This window comes from Akebia trifoliata, chromosome 16, assembly GCF_017979445.1.
Source record: "Akebia trifoliata isolate Shusen 1 chromosome 16, ASM1797944v1, whole genome shotgun sequence".
In the NCBI taxonomy this organism is placed as follows: domain Eukaryota; kingdom Viridiplantae; phylum Streptophyta; class Magnoliopsida; order Ranunculales; family Lardizabalaceae; genus Akebia; species Akebia trifoliata.
Window position 1 is genome coordinate 18,048,570 of NC_141390.1, and position 13,793 is coordinate 18,062,362.

The window sequence follows — 13,793 nt, forward strand, 5'->3', positions numbered from 1 at the left end:
ACTTAATATTGCTACTTTATCAAATGGATGACTAGATGGGGAGATTTACCCCCTCATGTTGGAAGTTACTCTTTTTTTCTTCCTTTTAATGGTAAAAATAAAGTTGGCTTGGATAAATGTAGATTATGGGTAAACTTTGGTTTGGGCCAAATGTACTACTATTGATACAAAACTAAGCAGCTATCCACATCCTTCGACTTACTAACAAAGCCTAACCCGATCCAAAATGGATCGGTCTAGAATATCATGGGCAGGGGCAGAGCTAGTAAGGAAACATTGGGGGCAATTGCCTCACTCAACTATTTTGGGCATTTTAGATACCCTTGAATTTATACTTAAATTTGAGATACCCTGTATTTTGCATTATTGATATGCCCCGTTTGACCTTGTTGCCCTCACTCCCTCCAATTTTTATCCCCTCCCCCTCCAATTAACTATAAGTTTGCCCCCACTAAAAGAAAATCCTAGCTCCGCACCTGATCATGGACTACCCCCACTTATATATATATATATATATATGGGTCCCGTTCGCCACCCTTAGTTTTACCACACACTTTAACAAACGCGTTTTGTCTTACATGGGTTAGAAGTTTCGGAATGAGCTGATTTTTGGCGAGGATGATCTCTATGGTGAGGAGATCATCCTCACCAAAAATCAGCTCATTCCAAAACTTCTAACCCCATCAAAATTGATTTACAAAAAATGGACGGTCCACGATTTTTCAACGTGTAAACATGGGGCTAAACATTTCGGAATGGGCTGATTTTTGGGGAGGATGATCTTCTAATCATAGAGATCATCCTCACCAAAAATCAGCTCATTCCAAAACTTCTAACCCATGTAGGACAAAAAACGTTTGTTAAAGTGTGTGGTAAAACTTAGGGTGCTGAACATTTCCCTATATATATATATATATATGGGTCGGGTTCCGTGTACACACATATCTACTCATATATCTACAACGTGTTTTCTTCTAGTAGCTAAAAGTTTCAGATTGAACTGATTTTTGAAGAGGATGATCTCTATGATGAGGAGATCATCCTCACAAAAATTCTGTTCAATCTGAAATTTTTAACCTCGTCAAAAGTGATGTACAAAAAATGGATGATCCACAATTCTTCAACTCATAAATAGGGTTAGAAGTTTTAGAATTAGCTGATTTTTAGCAAACATGATATCCTCGTCATAGAGATCATTCTCACCAAAAATCAGTTTAATCCGAAACTTTTAACCCACATGGGACAAAACACGTTGTAGATATATCAGTAGATATGTGTCATGGGTCCTAATCCATATTTATATATATAGTTATCGAAGTTCGTCACACATCAATATCTTTAGCTAACCGGACTAAGGACAAGAGGAGGTTCAATTGTATCTATATGGGATCAACCATGACCCAATCCAATAGGGGCAAATCAGATAAGATATGAGCATGTATATTATATTATATATTTATTTAATTAAATGTATGCCATTTATTTAAATTCTTTTTATCAAATTGGATTTGATTTGATGTAGAGTTGATACCATGGCTATCAGATTGGATTTTGATCCTAATATTGAGATTTAATAATTAAAAAATAATAATAATAATAACTAAAGCGAGAAGGATAGTGTAATTCTTAGCAGATCAGTTCTGGATCTGATCCGATTATTATTAATTGGACTGGTCGGATTGAGCCCAATCCAATCCATGTACACCCCTACCGAGTAGGACGGTATTTAGAGGGCACGGCATGGGCTTAGTACGTAAACCCATTGGGCTCGTTTGTTGTCCACCTACTCACTCTCTCTCTCTCTCTCTCTCTTTCTTGGATAAACGGGTTGGACTTGCTATACTGTTTAAGCCCAAATTAAAATAAGCCAGTTTAAGTCTCAACCAGTGAAGCCCATTAACAGACCTTTGTATATGGGCTTCGTAAAAATCCGAAGATGACCCAGTGAAGCCCATTAACAGAACCATGCATATGGGCTCATAAAAAGCCCAAAGTTGTTGCCCTCTTATTGACTAACCTAGTCTAGCATTGGAGCTGGTAGAAGTATATTAAGGACAGAATTATAAAATAGAGCTGTTGCAGGCACCCCAACTGAAAATAAAGAAAATAAGTGAATGGTTGAGAATAAGTAAAAGTTGGGGTGTCAATAAAAGCTCTCTTGTTTAATTTATTTATTTATTTTTGCTAGATTTTTGGTTTAGGATTTTATATGAATCTAATCGTAATGGTAAATACCTACTGAAATTGTTTGAACAAGTGTTATAATGTTGAAATTATTATAATTTGAGCCAAACCTTTGTAATGTTTGAAGAGCATGTTTTAATCTTTAATTGGGTGTGATAAATAATTTAAGAAATTGGGGTTTAATAAGTAAAAGTTTGGGCGCAAATAGCAGTTCTCTTATAAAAATAAATATCTTTTCGAGTGATAATATGACTTGCCAGGATGCATACTCAATCAACTCCCTGATGTGACAAGTTTAGGAATTATAGATCTATATGCCTCGGGATACATGATTGCACTTCCTCATAAAAAAGTGTACCCTGATGCGTATAGATCTACGGTTCCATAACTTGTCCATGTCAGGGAGTTGATTGATTATGCCACTTGGCGAGTAATATTATCAAGACTTTTTCGAATATTTAAATTAAATCTGTATTCCCTTAAGTAAATTATTTTTTCTTTATGAAATAAGGTATCAATGATAGGGATAGTTAATGTTCTTTTATACCCTGACTTGAGTTGAATGAAATACTCGATTTTGATTAAATTTGTGAAATTGCAATTTATACCTAGAAAACTAACTTGGCAGCTCAGTTTTGTGTTAAGGACACATTATAAAAATAGACATGTTTTTGGATTGGTATAAATTGATATCTACTCCACATAATTTCGGGGTACACCCTTCTAAGTCTTAGATTGAGCTAATTCACTGACACACAAATAGTTCATGGCAAAAAATCAAGTTATAGCCTCGGAGGATTGACTAATAGTCCAAAACCTATTTCCCTTTTTACTAGAAGAATCTGAGTGAAATAATTTATATCTCACTCGATCATTAGTCATTGAAAGGTTAGAAATATATCTTTTTTTAAGAAAAAAAATATTTATTTATTTATTTATTGAATCCATATGAATCTCTTGATAATATCCATAAATGACTTATTTTTAATAAGAGATGAATGTTATGATATGTACATTGGAGCGCGGAGCGCATTGTACACGTTGGTACTCCAATGCATTTCTCCCTCCTGAGTCAACTATTTTTTTTTTCCTTCCTAAAGAAATAAGGTTACTACTAGGGGTGCAACTTAGTTTGGGTTGGTTCGGTTTAGAGCAAAATCATAATCAAACCGAATTAATTTAGAATCGAACCAATCCAAACCGACCTTAATTCGGTTCGGTTTGGTTCGGTTCGGTTCCATGGGTTGTCAAAAAACTTCATCTAATATATATATATATATATTGTTAAATAAAAAAATACCTATTTTTACTAAACTTTATATAATATTTAAGAATAAAAACAAAAATTGTAAAGTGATAATAAGATAATAAAAACTAAGATAATAAAACAGGGTAAAAGTAGGCTTCAAGAAAATAGAGAACAGGAACACAAATAGTGAAATTATTTCAAAACAATAATGTTTTCTATGATTTCCAAAATAAATAAATAAACAGCCAAAAAATAATCTAACACTCAACAATATAGAAGAGCTAGGTAAGAAAGCAAACCCATTCATAAAAGCAACCAAATCACAAAAGGAGAGATGACTCGCCGATTGTCAAAGTTGAGAGCAGCCCGTAACTGCAAGAGAGAGAGAGAATAGAGGAGGAAAAGATAAAGATGGAAAGAGAATGAGAAAAGTTATTCTTTAAGATTTTTAAAAAATAATTATATTTTATTCTAAAAGGTTGGTTCGATTTTCGATTTGGTTCGATTATTTATCACGTGTGAACCAAGAATTGAACCGAACTCATCGGTTCTTCATTTTTTAAACCCGAAATTGAACCGTTATTAGCATCAACTGAACCAAACCAATCCAAAATTCACAGATTGGTTCGATTCTTAGTTTGAACTAAATTAACTTGCACCCATAGTTACTACTAATGATGGGGCTGTTTATGTTCTTATATACCCCAAACTTTAAGTCAAATGAAATACCTCAATTTTGATTAAAATTGACATTTTTCCAAAAGCTAACTTGGACACTCTCTTCGGAGACATCATTAGTATGGAAAAGTAAAATTTTATTTTGATCCCTACACTAGTGACATGCTCTTTGACCAGTCTTTTCTTATAGAATTATGAAAAATGATCTAAAAACCTTTAATTTTTCTTCCCAAACCCAACCTCTTGATGATGAAATATCATCTCCACAATTTGGTAAATATTTTTGAAGTTGATGACATTATCCTATATTTTTGTGGATATCTGATATACTTCTTATATTTTCAAATGAGAGATTACCCAACAGACCTAACTGTTGTATTTTTATTACAAAAACTCTAATTCTAACAACTCCAAAGGAACCTTACTTTATGAAGTTTATTACCCACCAAACCTCACTTTATCAAGTTTATTCGGTAGTAACTGAATATGATATTTAATTTTCTTTCTAAATGGTCCCTAAAGATCCTTCTCACCATTTTTGGCATGTGAAATTACCTTTTCCTTAGTTCTTGATGGTATAAGCCTCTACTAGATCGATATTGCTCTCATTCCCTCAAGTCCTTCTTCCCAATCTTCTATATGATAAAATCGACAAAAGAGATGAGTTTTTAACACTCTTTTTACTTATTTTCTATGAGCATAATAGATCTAGGCCAAAAACCCAAGTAAATAAATGGTTTATAAAGGGTTTATGGTTCATCCATTTTGTTTTGATGAAAAATTGTGTTGGAACCGAAACTGCAAAATCAACAAATTTGAGTTACAGTGTTGAGTTCAATTTTTTAAATAATATTATGAACTCTATGATAATTTAACAACCATTGAACTTGATACTAAATGTTCTTATGAACTCGATGGTAAATAAATTACCGTCAAGCTTGGTTCTAAATAATATCATGAACTCAATGATAATTAAATTACCATCGAACTCGATGCTAATTAATATTAAAATTGCCAAACTCGATACTAATTAATATTGATTTTTTTATGCAATAAAACCATTAACTAACATGCTTCAGTGAATGGTCACATCTACTTGAACTTTTGTATGACATGACAATTCACTTCAGTTGAGCCACCATCATATTGGCCAAGCATGCATCCTTACTCGCCAAAATTTGGGTCATGATCAAGAATATGGTACTATTGATACACCTATCTAGAATTGCTGGGGCTACAAAGACTTTGAAAAAGTATACAAGGAATGCAAAAAATTTGGCATTCCTAATAATAATACTGGCTATTCTTAGCCCTCCAATTCATGAATGACTGCTTCCTGTGATCTTTTTGTGTCTTCAGTATCTCTCTTAGGCCATTCAAGTAGACCATTTTCCCTTTTCTTTACTACGTCCAACTCAGCCTTGGGCACATAAGCCACCTCGCTACCTATTGGAAGCCGTGCCAATTTGACTGCATCTTCCATAGTAAACAAAAACTCATTCCTGGCTGATATAAATGTGTGTGTGTGTCCAGATTTATCTACATTGTAGCCATTAGCTCGAGATCAATCAACCGATTCATCATCTTCTCATTTTTCAAGGTCCTGATGACCCATTGAGCCTATTGTATGGACTCCCAATTCTCGGTATACTCCATCTCAGGCAGAGTGTTCTTATATACTTTAGTTCGATTCCCCAACATAGGCATTCTCTTGGTAACTTGCACACTAGTTGGTCGAAAGAACATTTGGCCCCCCTTTGCAATTTTGATAGCAATTGGTTTGATCACTTCTTGCTCCATCCCCTTCTCATATTCCTTGGCATCTTTTGGTCACATCTTTGGGGCTACAACAAATGAGACCTTGGGATTCTTGGATTGTTTGTGCCTCAGACCCTTGAGTAGTAGGTATGGCACCTTAGGAAGCAATAACAGGAGTTAAATTTTGTCCTTCCATTTTAGATCTGAAATACAACAAACGCGAACATCTATGAGTATAAGGCACAGTGAGACAAAACAAAGGACTAGTATGTGTGGTGACAGCAACACTAGACTATATTTTGGTCTCTTCAAGGGAACTCTATGTGCCTTTTAAACTACAGTGATTTTGTTGAGTGTACAGAGGACATAAGATTCACTATAGAGCAGAGGGTACAATTAATGATGCATGATTGAAAGAAACAAACAATGGGTGCGAAGTGTGACAATCGACAAAGCAATACATGGTGTTTCTTCTCTAAGGGTTTATTCTACTCCAAATACAGAGAAGGTGGTGTCTAGAGGGTCCCTCATTTGGTCACCAGGCATAATTGTAGAACAATAAGTCTTAGGTGTATGTGTATTTCAGAAAAAAGAAAAATTTATAAGAATCATGAAATTTTAGCAAATGGCCAAACACTATCTTTCCAACACTTAGTCGTTTTTAAACCAGGGACAAGTGAATGCATTCGCTTTAGGATTAGTGAATGCATTCACTTTCAGGTGTATTGCCTCATCCATTTCCCATTCGTTATGTTTCGTCTTCTTCACCAAGTCATTTTTTGGATTTTGTTATGTTTTCTAGGGTATCTAATCCAATCTAAAACCTCTATTTGAGGCCCTAGATTTCACAAAACCACCATGGGTCTTCCCATTGCTCACAGACCCTACCCCTCTGTTTCCTTTTGGTCATTTGCCCTTACTTAACCTATCCAACAAACTCTAGAGGTCCTCAGTCCAACCTAGGACCTCTTTTGAAGCCCTGGGTCCCATTTCAGGTTTTTTGCTTCCCCACTATCAACAGGATGCCCACTCCACCATTATCCCCAACAACTTCATTTCTTCATCATCCCCAATATCCTAGGGATTCAACTCTACCACAAATAGATTTCCAAAACTTACCCAACCATCTCAGACATCTATTCTAACACAACTTATGACCTAAGCCTATTGTCCAAGCCAAAATAGACCAAGAACAAATAAAAAACACGACATAAAAGAGATTGAGAGACTCACTTTAACTGATTGATGCATGAAAAAGTTTCTTGGATACTCGAACGTTCTTCGAAAATGACTTGGGTTGTTTAGGAATGCAAGAGATTAAATGCTAGAGAGTTTTGAAATGGTAAATGACTCAATAAGGCGTTTTCCCATTTTAAAATTTTTTAAACATCCTCGGGATACACATTGAATGGTAAAGTGAATGCCCATTTTCTTAAAATAGCGAATACTCATTCACTTAAAATGGTGAATACTTATTCTCTTTGCCCCCCAATTTTAGTTTTGTTGCTTGCATCTTCCCTGGCTCAGGGGATACTTTGCTCTGATTGCTAGATTTGTGGTTGTGATGCTCACCTTTGAGCTCCTCTCTGACGGACAAGCATCAAGGGGACTTTATGTTGTAGGGTACTTTGGTCTCATTCCATTTGGTGTCTAAAATAAACACAAACTTGACCAAACTCTAGAGTATAAGTAATAAAAAAAAGGAAGTGTAAACACCCCAATTTGAACGGGCCCTACTCAAAAGGACCCAAAAATATCAATTTTTCAAAAAAATTTACCAACGAGCCTAAAAAATCCAAATTGCCTAAACATGACATTTTTATCGATTTGAGAGTTTCTGAGACTCCTAAAGGTCTAAGGGACCCACAATAAAGACTTGACATACCCACCATCTCCCTTTCTTTTTACTGCTCTACCATCAGAATTGAAAATACCCCAAGCCTATTTAGGGCCCACAAGCTCTCAACTCCCAAAAAATCATTTCTCACCTAATCCAACCTAATCTAGACTTAATCCCACATCACCTAAACCCTAAAACACACACACCCTCAAAAGCCCATTTTAAAATATATCTTAACCAATTTCAAATAACTTAAAACCTTTCCAAACTCAAGTCTATCACACGAAAGTCCAAATCAATTCAAATTCACACCCATAGCCACAAACCATTACTCACAAACCATTATTCACATCAACCAATTAAACTTTGATCATCAAATGGACACATGTCCATACCACAACCCACCTCTCAAAAAATCATTATACCCAACCTAATCCCTTATTTTTCTTTAACACAACCACTAACCCACATCACAACCCATACCCCCCACACTCCATCTCCTAAACCTAATTTATCACTTTTTCTCTAACACAATCACCAACCCATATCACAACCCACACCTTATTTCATCATTTATCCTCAACCCATTCTCTCAAGTCATACCCACATCGCTTCCAACCAAACAACTCACCTAAGCACTCCATCTACATATCCTTTTTACACATGTCATCATCCATTTCACTTTCCGAAAAATCTAATCTCCTAACTCCTTACACAATCCATTCTTTTAATCAAACACCACACTCCCTCATCTCACTTAACACTCAATCTCATTATTTTAACAAATCCCTCATAATATCACCTCACCAAACACTTCACTCAAATAGACTGGGGAGGATCCAAACCATTTGGATAAAAAACTACCTATTTACCCCCATTACACAAATATCCTCATCTCCATTCTAAATTTCATACCCTTCACCCTCAAATCCCATGTCATTCTCTATTCTTCTAACTTTTTACCTTATTTTACCCTTAAAAGTAACCCCCTATCCTTATAAATACCCCCCTCACCTTCCAAAATGGGTACCAAGTTTAAATCTAAATTTTTTTTCAAAAAACTCTATATTTTCCTCACTTCATCTACTCTAATTTTTTTTTTTTTGTTCTTCTCACAACTCTATTAAGGACTCAAGAAGAAGAAAATAAGGAACAAAAGAAGACAAGGAAGACCCAAATCTCAAAGTAGGATTGATGATAGCATTGTACTCCCCCCTTTCTCCCCTCTCCATTTCCTTCTTCTATCTCCCCTCTCACTTCTTTAATTTTTTTTTTTTTAAACTTCTAAGAAATGATGCTCCCCTCTATCTCTAGTAAATCAGACTTCGATTTGGTTGAAAGTATAAGGGTTGTAACTATTTTCAAAATAAAATCGATTTTGAACATTTCAAATCATTTTGTTGCAATCGATATTCGGGTTCTTCTCATATCATGAGAATGCACCCATAACCATAGTCAACACTTTTCAAAAACACATGTAGTTTTCAAGACTAATTATTTATAGGGATCATCCTTCAATGAGATAATCCTATAATCCGAATCGAAAGCAAACCCCTTTTTAGGGTACAAGTTGTCAACACGTGACACTTTTATTTTATTTGCGTTTCATAAAAAATGGCTGAGTTATTTTTGAGGTTACCATCATTTGATGGAGAGAAAGGGCCGCCTAACACCTTCCCATTTCTCTAATCGAGCCGCTTACCCTGACCTTAGGTTGATCAGTGTACTATCCGTATGAAAATCATTAAACGTCAAAACAACATTATTTAAAAAAAAAAACATTACGGGTGACCATTCACACCCTTTTACAAAAATGAATAGTCGCGACTCCAATCCTTCGTAGAAGTGATCTTTAGAAATCAAAAATCACGCATCTACAAGAATAGTAGAAGATTGAACTTCCACAAGAGAAGAAACAATATAGAAAAAAATCAAACACTTTGTTGATAACAAAGGCCATTCATTTTGTCCACACAAAAAAATTTAGAGATATTTTGGTATTTTTCTAGGGATTTCTTTTGTAATAGAACCTCCATGCAATTATATAAATATGGAGGTCCTAAGTAGTTTTGAGGGACTTTTTTAGATTTTTTAGCTTCTTTTTTACTTGTTTCTCTTTAAGAGTAAGAGTATAAAAATTCTGTCAAAATCTATAAAAGATCCAAAAGCTTTATTGGATCTTTCTAACTAATTTTCTAGCATTCCCACTATAAATTTTGTAGCCTTAAATTAAAATGTAAAATAATGGATCTCAAGCCATGCGATTCTTTTTCTACTTCTATTCATTTTCTTTTCATGCAAAACTCTATAAGAATGAGACCACCCTGTCACTTGAGGGGATCGATTTTGATCTACTACACTTGTGGTAAAAACAAGAGAAGAAAAACTCTAGTAATTTCTCATTCTTTTGATTATTTCTTTCCTTTTTATCCTTGAAAATATATGCATAGTAGTGATGATGGTGTTGTTCTTGAGTTGATTGGATGAGATGAAATAATACCCAACTCAACTAAGATATAGCTCAAGAACAAGCCCCATTATCAATACTATTTTTAGAAAATTTTGGGAAAGAAAAAGAAAATAAGGTAGGGATCAAATAAGGGAGAACAACATGTCCTTTCATGAAGTGCAATTACGTTCGACTAATCTAAACTATTAATGATCATTGATTAACTATTTTCATTTAAGACTATTAAGCGAACATATGATTCTCTGAGATATTTCTACACTTCCACAAACTACCATTATATCACACAGTTCACCGATAAGGATAGAAAGGAATCTCCCGGATCTCAGTAGTGATACTACTCCCCTATGCATCTCATATTACATAGGAGTTTACTATCCTAACTATATATTCGAGAATAATATGTCGATCCAGAAATGACATGACGGACCATCCCTTCAATATTTACAGACTCTTTAACGGATTCCAAAATAGCTATACATATATTCTTTTTTTTTTTAAACAAAATGAAAAAAATAACATACAAGTATGTGAAATGGATATCCAATTTCTTATTATACCACAGCCCAACCCGTAAGAAAAACAACAGTACACATCACCTCACAATAACAAAATTTAAATAAACATGTAACATCGCCTCGTGATAACAGAAAGTAAATGTTAACCTTAGATATCTACTTACTAAGCCACACACTCAACAAGATTCTATACTCTCATTTATAAAACATAGGACATCGTACTTACAATGTGATCCATCAAATTTTTAACAATTCAAACTATATTCTATCTAAGACTCAACCAAATCTTTAAATATTTTTTAAAGAGATAAAAGTAAATTTTTCAATAGAATTTAAATATCAAAACTCATTTTATAAAAGTATTTAAAAAATGATCAAAAATAGGTTATGTAAGCAATTCGGGGCAAAGCCATTGACGATTGGTTAAAGCTGGTGAACATGTAAGCAATTCGGGGCAAAGCCATCGACGATTGGTTAAAGCTGGTGAAAATGTAAGCAATTCGGGGCAAAGCCATCGACGATTGGTTAAAGCTGATGAAAATTTGACTAAGTGCTAACAATATCATTTTTCAAAGTTCTTCAAACGTAAAACAAGTTTTTGGAATAGAAAGTTGTAATCATAAGATTTGATATCATATAATTTATGAAACATAATTTGAAGGGGCAAATCAAAGAAATTAAGGATTGAAAATTTGACAAAAAGTCGAAATATACATTTTGTTCTTGAATTCAAAAATTAGATTCTGATACTTTGATATTTAAAATTTTAAACTATTTTTATTATTTTCAAATGGTGGGTATTCCTTTATTTTCATTAAATAGTTTAAAGTAAATGAAAAAACTCAAATAAAATATGTGCTGAAAAATGCACATGTTAGTAGGGAAAAGTTGTGTTGAAAATAAGCTGAACCTGGTTTTCAACATAGGGTCAGGTGATTGAGATAGTTCGGTCGATTAAACCTCAGAGCAGTGCACTTTCTAGTTCTTCATGGAGTGAATGGTGGGTCAACCAAACTTTCTTAGGTCACTAAATCTCAGTCGACCGAGCGGAAGAGATTTTGTTAGCTCTTTCAACGATTTTTCCCCAAATTCACCCAACTCTTCAAAAATAAATTTCAAATCGATTCATCAAATACATCAAATAAATAATTCTAAACATGAATTTATAAAAAGAATAATTTTTCCTAATTTATAGTAAAACATATAAGATTTTGAACTGAAAACTACATACATTGAAAATTATGACTATTAGGAAGATCTAAAAGTTCGCTATTTTAAATCTAAGCCAAACAATCCTCGAAAAATATAGAAATCTAGTTTGTTGCGAAGCTTTCCTATCCGGAGTGATCGAAAGTCCTAACTTTTTGTATCCCCTCAAAGCTTGCGATGTGACAGTTGATTTCTTCTCTTAAGCCGAAGTTCAATGAATCCTTGAGATGTACGGAAAGCTAGTTGGAAGGTTTGTGGAGGTTAGGGTTTTAATTTTCAGAGACAAAGTACGAGAGAAGGAAATCTATAAATTTTATTAGATTTAGTATTTATAGAGCCAAAAAAGGATGTAATGGTTAACAACATAATTATTTTCTTTCGTTTAATAAGTTTATGTTTAGAATTTCGATTTAAGAAAATTTATAGTCTATCTCAGTTAATTTTTTGTTGCTATCTAATGGTGTAATCAATTTTGTCAAATTCCAACTTTAATAAAAGAAATTCCTATTGGTCGACCTACGATTTTTCTTAAGATACGCATAAAATATGGGGTATTACATAATTAGTACTAAATTCGACGCTAATTTAGTTACCATCGAGGTCATAAGAATATTTAGTACCGAATTCGATATGTATAAATTACTATCAAGTTCATAATATTTAATAGTACCGAACTCGATGGTAACTAAATTATCGTCAAGTTCAACATTTTTATTAGTATCGAACTTGATGGTAATTTAATTACCATTAAATTCATATTATTAATACTACCGAATACAACAATAATAAAAAATGAACCCTCATCTTTTCCAACAAGAAAATGGCAGAAAAAAATGACAAAATCAAACTCTATTTTCATTTTCAAACCAAATGAACCATAAATATTAGATTTTTATGTTAAAAATGATTAGAAAACTCAACAAAAATCTAAATCATAGATACCTCTTCAAACCGACCAATAAAACCCTCTAAAAAAACCTTCTTCAACCTTCTCCAATGCAAATGATGATTCTTACGCACCGATTGGATGTTGGAAATCATATTTTTTTTGAGTGAAAAGAGTGATGATTTCGGAGGTTAGGGTAGTTTAAGTATTCCAGACACAAAAAATGGTGAGAATGGTCTTTAGGGACCATTTAAAAAGAAAAAATTTACTAAATGTATTTTTTTACTACCATTGCAAATTTAGGGCATGTTTGATTGCGGAGAAAATATTAGTTGGCAGATCATTTGCCTTACAAATGATTTGTTAGGCAAATCCTTTTCTACTGTTTGGGCATAACATGGAAAATTTCGTGAAAATTTATTTTTGTTGTTTGAATTGCATAAAAAAACTATATATATTTTTTTAAAATTGACTTTTGTGATAGTTGTAAAAAAATAATGAGAAAATCATTTTTTTGGGAAATATTTGAATTATGACACCCCCAATTTCTTAAATTATTGGAGAACTACTATTGGCACTCCAAAAATTATAGAGAGTTACTGTAGAGGTGATTTTTGTGATTATCTCGAGATCTTCCTTTTCTTGATTGGATGACCTGCAACTCTTCGAAATCGTTATTATTCCCTATTCCACAGAGTCTCTGATGTCTAAGTTAGTTCCAATGAAATTGCAATAGAGTTTCAGTGTAGAAAAATTACATACCTTAGATGTGGGGATCATCTTCTATTTATAGAGTAAGAATTTCTATTTTGCACATTTCCAACCTTATCTTCTTCTATTTTGAAATATGAATCATGTGGGATATTCTTTTCGAAATCTTAGGGATTATAGCCCTTTCCTTTTATGGAATTCTATTCTCACAACCTATATCTGAGTCCCACATTTTTGGAGAACTACTAAGCAATTGCTCACTTATGATCGGAAGAATGCTTTTAGTGAATTCT